Below are 5672 nucleotides of genomic sequence, written 5' to 3' on the forward strand. Positions count from 1 at the left end.
TCAAAATAACTTTACTCGATTACCAAAATAATCGTTAGTGACAGCTCTATGGCAGCTCTATTTTTTATGTTTAATGAGTTCACAGAAATAAATTAAATATTTATTGTAAAGTCTCTTCTTATGGTTTGATGCTCTACTTGTTTTAGACAAATGAAAGTTGCTATAATTGGCCTATTTTTCACAAAGCATTTATTCATTCTTTGATTAGTCAGTTATGTCCAAACATATGTGGAGAAGTGACATGACGAACAAATGAATGAGAAGCAAATGTGCATTTAAATGTTAAGGATTTCAATCAGGTTAGTGAGGAAAGGAAAAATCTAATATAAGAACATATTTCTGTCCTTCAAAGATGCTGCTGTAAGGCCCGCCCAAATGGCCCAACAATGGTTTCCAATAGGGCGGATGAAGGTCTCCTGCACATTCTGTCTTTTCAGCGTGGCAAAGTAGTTTAATTCCAATTAGAACCTGACCGATATTAGGAAGTAAAAAAAGTCTGATATTGATATATCGGTCGATATTTTTTTATGTATATTATAGTTTAGTACCAGTCAAAAGTCAAAGACACACTTCCCATTTGTACTGTATATTGAATACCATACATAAACAGAATATGTATATACATAAACATTTTTTGTAATGATCACTCAAATGTGGTGATCAAACACTTATACTGACGTGATAAAGATATGTAATGAAGGCAGGGTATTTAACAATTTAACAATAAACTTTATTATCCATAATAAGCCTGGCATCAGTGCACTGAACAGTAAACTTCACTTATTATAAATAACTTTACAACACAAATAGTAGGGATGAATAGTAGTGTTTTCTCAGAATGATTGACCGATTTCGATTTTTAAAAACTTTACTACAATATGATTTAAGTAACATTCTCTTTATTAACAATCTGGTTTAAAAAAGTTCCATTCCAAGTGCACCACACATGAAGTGATCAACATGGTTGCAGAAATATGCCTGAAATATGAAGGCAAATGTTGTACAAACTTATCTTAAACACATCCTATATACTCAGAAATAATATAAAATAAGAAAATGCTAAATATTTCTTAGCCAAAAAGTAATAGCAATAAGTAACACCAGTAATAGGCTATTATTAACAGCACATGCTTAGTAAAAACGGAAAACAATGGCAGCTTTCAGCCTGTCACCATCATGCAAACACTACTACTAATGTAGCAAACATAAAAATCCTACTAATGTAGCAAACGAGTATGATAAGCTCGTTGTAAGAGTAAAAGATGGGAACATGTTTATTTATTTTACAGGTGCTGGTCATATAATTAGAATATCATCAAAAAGTTGATTTATTTCACTAATTCCATTCAAAAAGTGAAACTTGTATATTATATTCATTCATTACACACAGACTGATATATTTCAAATGTTTATTTCTTTTAATTTTGATGATTATAACTGACAACTAAGGAATATTGTGAAAAGGTTCAATATTGAAGACACCTGGTGCCACACTCTAATCAGCTAATTAACTCAAAACACCTTCAAAGGCCTTTAAATGGTCTCTCAGTCTAGTTCTGTAGGCTACACAATCATGGGGAAGACTGCTGACTTGACAGTTGTCCAAAAGACGACCATTGACACCTTGCACAAGGAGGGCAAGACACAAAAGGTCGTTGCAAAAGAGGCTGGCTGTTCACAGAGCTCTGTGTCCAAGCACATTAATAGAGAGGCGAAGGGAAGGAAAAGATGTGGTAGAAAAAAGTGTACAAGCAATAGGGATAACCGCACCCTGGAGAGGATTGTGAAACAAAACCCATTCAAAAATGTGGGGGAGATTCACAAAGAGTGGACTGCAGCTGGAGTCAGTGCTTCAAGAACCACTACGCACAGATTTACGCAAGACATGGGTTTCAGCTGTCGCATTCCTTGTGTCAAGCCACTCTTGCACAACAGACAGCGTCAGAAGCGTCTCACATGGGCTAAAGACAAAAAGGACTGGACTGCTGCTGAGTGGTCCAAAGTTATGTTCTCTGATGAAAGTAAATTTTGCATTTCCTTCGGAAATCAGGGTCCCAGAGTCTGGAGGAAGAGAGGAGAGGCACACAGTCCACGTTGCTTGAGGTCCAGTGTAAAGTTTCCACAGTCAGTGATGGTTTGGGGTGCCATGTCATCTGCTGGTGTTGGTCCACTGTGTTTTCTGAGGTCCAAGGTCAACGCAGCCGTATACCAGGAAGTTTTAGAGCACTTCATGCTTCCTGCTGCTGACTAACTTTATGGAGATGCAGATTTCATTTTCCAACAGGACTTGGCACCTGCACACAGTGCCAAAGCTACCAGTACCTGGTTTAAGGACCATGGTATCCCTGTTCTTAATTGGCCAGCAAACTCGCCTGACCTTAACCCCATAGAAAATCTATGGGGTATAGTGAAGAGGAAGATGCGATATGCCAGACCCAACAATGCAGAAGAGCTGAAGGCCACTATCAGAGCAACCTGGGCTCTCATAACACCTGAGCAGTGCCACAGACTGATCGACTCCATGCCACGCCGCATTGCTGCAGTAATTCAGGCAAAAGGAGCCCCAACTAAGTATTGAGTGCTGTACATGCTCATACTTTTCATGTTCATACTTTTCAGTAGGCCAAGATTTCTAAAAATCCTTTCTTTGTATTGGTCTTAAGTAATATTCTCATTTTCTGAGATACTGAATTTGGGATTTTCCTTAGTTGTCAGTTATAATCATTAAAATTAAAACAAATAAACATTTGAAATATATCAGTCTGTGTGTAATGAATGAATATAATATACAAGTTTCACTTTTTGAATGGAATTAATGAAATAAATCAACTTTTTGATGATATTCTAATTATATGACCAGCACCTGTATAGCAGCGCGTTTCAACAGACTCAAGCCACCACCACACCACGGTCTATTGGACTGCAGAAAGATACTAACTTTTCAATCTGCTACGTTAACTAATTGTACTGACAAACTATGCTAATTTAGGATATGTGATGTGAACGATGTGATATGCACGAGTGGCATGGCTGTTTTAAGGGACGGGGCTAATGTTATTTGGGATATTGAAAAAGGAAAGTTATGGGGGGGTCATTGTTTATTAACTTTACAGTAAGTTACAGTACCGTTAAGACAACGCTTTGACTCCCGTGAAGACACCAATTGACTGCTTGCTGCTGCCCGAACAAGAGACCTCTTTACTGAAATGAAAGGGTTGGCTGGTGCCAGTAGCGAACAATGGAGTGCGCTCTGCTGGACAAACTACGTAATCACACCATTTACAACCATTTTATTTGCCTTATATGTTCTGTAAAAATAAATGTTCATGTCGGTGCATATCGGCGCCATATACACTGATGCAGATGTATCGCAACAGGCTCATATCGGCTGATAAAATCGGCAAAACGATATATCGGTCGGGCTCTAATTCCAATTAAACTGTTATCTGACTCTATTTTGTTATGACTTCGAGTTTAGGTTAAAATGCCAATTCATTATTGATAATTTATATGATCATTTAGACATGATTATTATATTTTACTCTTAGTGTTCTCATTCATTCAGTTCTCAGAGTCGCGCAGTGTCCTCAAAACGGCCGTTCATTTATTATGCGGGCCCATAATCACAAACTCGCCAGTTTTGGTCATAGACGGAGGTAATTGACTATAATGTTTAGAGGGTTGCTCCTATATGCTCACTCACTCTACGAGTATTTTATTTAGTCCCTATAGATCCGTGTACACTTGAATTAAAGCAACATTATCTCTGGTCAGAGGTCATGACCACTACTCCAAGATATAAGCTGACCAATACTTTCTCTAATAGTAGTTTTGGTTTGGTCATGCTATGGATTCCCATGTACACTTAGCTAGAGTAACATTACATTAAATAGAAGTAAGACTGTTTAAGTTGGCATGCCCCAATACTGGACTTTAGTCCGTTACTAACCTGACGCAGATTTGTGGTAACAATGAATGCAACGAAATCTACTAGAGTCAATTTCAGAGTAAGTCAGAATAAAATCAAATATAACAGTTTATTATTGTCAGGTAAATGTATCATGCCAATTACATAATCAATTTGAAGATAATAGATACAAAACATCAAATAAAAGATGCATACCTGATATTAGAAAGATAATGCTGTGTGTCTGAAGGACAGGATGAAAAGAAGCTTTCCCACAACTTCACTCTGTGGGGTGTGAAGACAAATGGCTGTATGTGTTTGTACTGTCCATATCTCAGGAGATCAAAGTATCTGAGGTTCTGTTTATCTTACAATGCTCATTTCTAGACACTGGTGTCCTGCTCAACCATATATTTAAATTTTTACATCCACATTCTGTCATTATTAACATTTTTGTAAGATTATAAGGTAAGGTAACAGGGTTGGCAGTTGTACAGTTTAATGTAGTATTCCTGTATACCTGTAGCTCAAACAGTAGAGTATGCATTTCATGGATTTGACCCCCAGGAAGTGCATTAACTGATAAGATGATTACTTTGAATGCAATGTAAGTCACTTGTATAAAAGCATCTACCAAATGCACCAACATAATGAAACATTTAATGTAAAGTGTTGTGCTAAAGAACATGAAATGACAAGGTGCTTCTTTAATGCTGGGAACAGGCGCCAGATCAGGAGTCTCCATCTAAAGCAGGAAAATGAAAACATCACTAATCTACAAGACAAGTAGCTTTGTAATAAGTGGAATGATGTGCACATTATCCCAATTACAAAACTGTTGTACGACATTTAGCTCATGTTAGCTCATCATAGTATGATAATCAATTAGCTTCTTGCTGTTCTTGTGGTCATCCTCTTACACCTAAAAGAAAAACAAACTCAGCTCAACTGCACCTCCAACGACCAAACAGTGTTTTATGTGAAGCTGCGATCACTTCACCTTAATCACAGCAGTACATTTGCACGTCATTGAGAGCAGTGTCATCTCCTATTCCCTGTGGCTCTTCTACCCGTGTCTTGATACCGCAGATTCCTCTTCCCTCACACACTCGACTCCAGTCTCCCAACGTGCCCCAGAATGCACCGCCACCCTCCAGAAGAGAACCTTCACTGCATTTGAATCTGGAGAAATTTCAGATAGGACAATATTATAATTAGGGCTGTCACTAACGATTATTTTGGTAATAGAGTAATCGGACGATTATTTTGATGATTAATCAGGAAATCAGATTTTTTTTTTTGTGAGGTATTAAAAAAAGCCCTAAGCAAACAATACCCTTTAAAATGATGTATAATAACACTGAGGCAATAATATTTGGTTCAAATAAAGTTCCAAAAGCAAGTAATCATATGGTTTTATAGAACAACACTGTTAAAATACATAATATAATATAGACAATCCACTTATGTACATTATGTATTATAACTAATTCCTGCAGTGAGCGCCAGCAGCCTGGTGATTGTTACACTTTACAGCAGATCAAATCCTTGTTTAATATTGGCCGAATGATATTTAATTTAAATGTGCACTTAATCTTTAACATTTGGCCACTTCTTTATGATAGACATGTTACAGCCACTGTAATTTCGTGAACAAGAACACGTGGACATCAAAAAATGCAAACTCAGAGCAAGGGTTTAAAACTTTTATTTTGAAAGAGCGATGAACAACAATTTGCATATTTAGAAATATATTGATGTATTC

General features: G+C 37.0%; 1 long non-coding RNA gene across 1 annotated transcript; it reads right to left on the reverse strand.

Moving 5' to 3' along the window:
• Positions 1–4018: 4018 nt before the first annotated feature.
• LOC125253415 lies at positions 4019–5587 on the reverse strand. The gene is made up of 2 exons (XR_007181440.1): positions 4908–5587; positions 4019–4829 (listed from the first exon to the last, which is right to left on the reverse strand). It is a non-coding gene; the product is annotated as an uncharacterized LOC125253415 (long non-coding RNA).
• Positions 5588–5672: the final 85 nt, after the last annotated feature.

This window comes from Megalobrama amblycephala, linkage group LG18 (genome assembly GCF_018812025.1).
Source record: "Megalobrama amblycephala isolate DHTTF-2021 linkage group LG18, ASM1881202v1, whole genome shotgun sequence".
Classification (NCBI taxonomy): Eukaryota; Metazoa; Chordata; class Actinopteri; order Cypriniformes; family Xenocyprididae; genus Megalobrama; species Megalobrama amblycephala.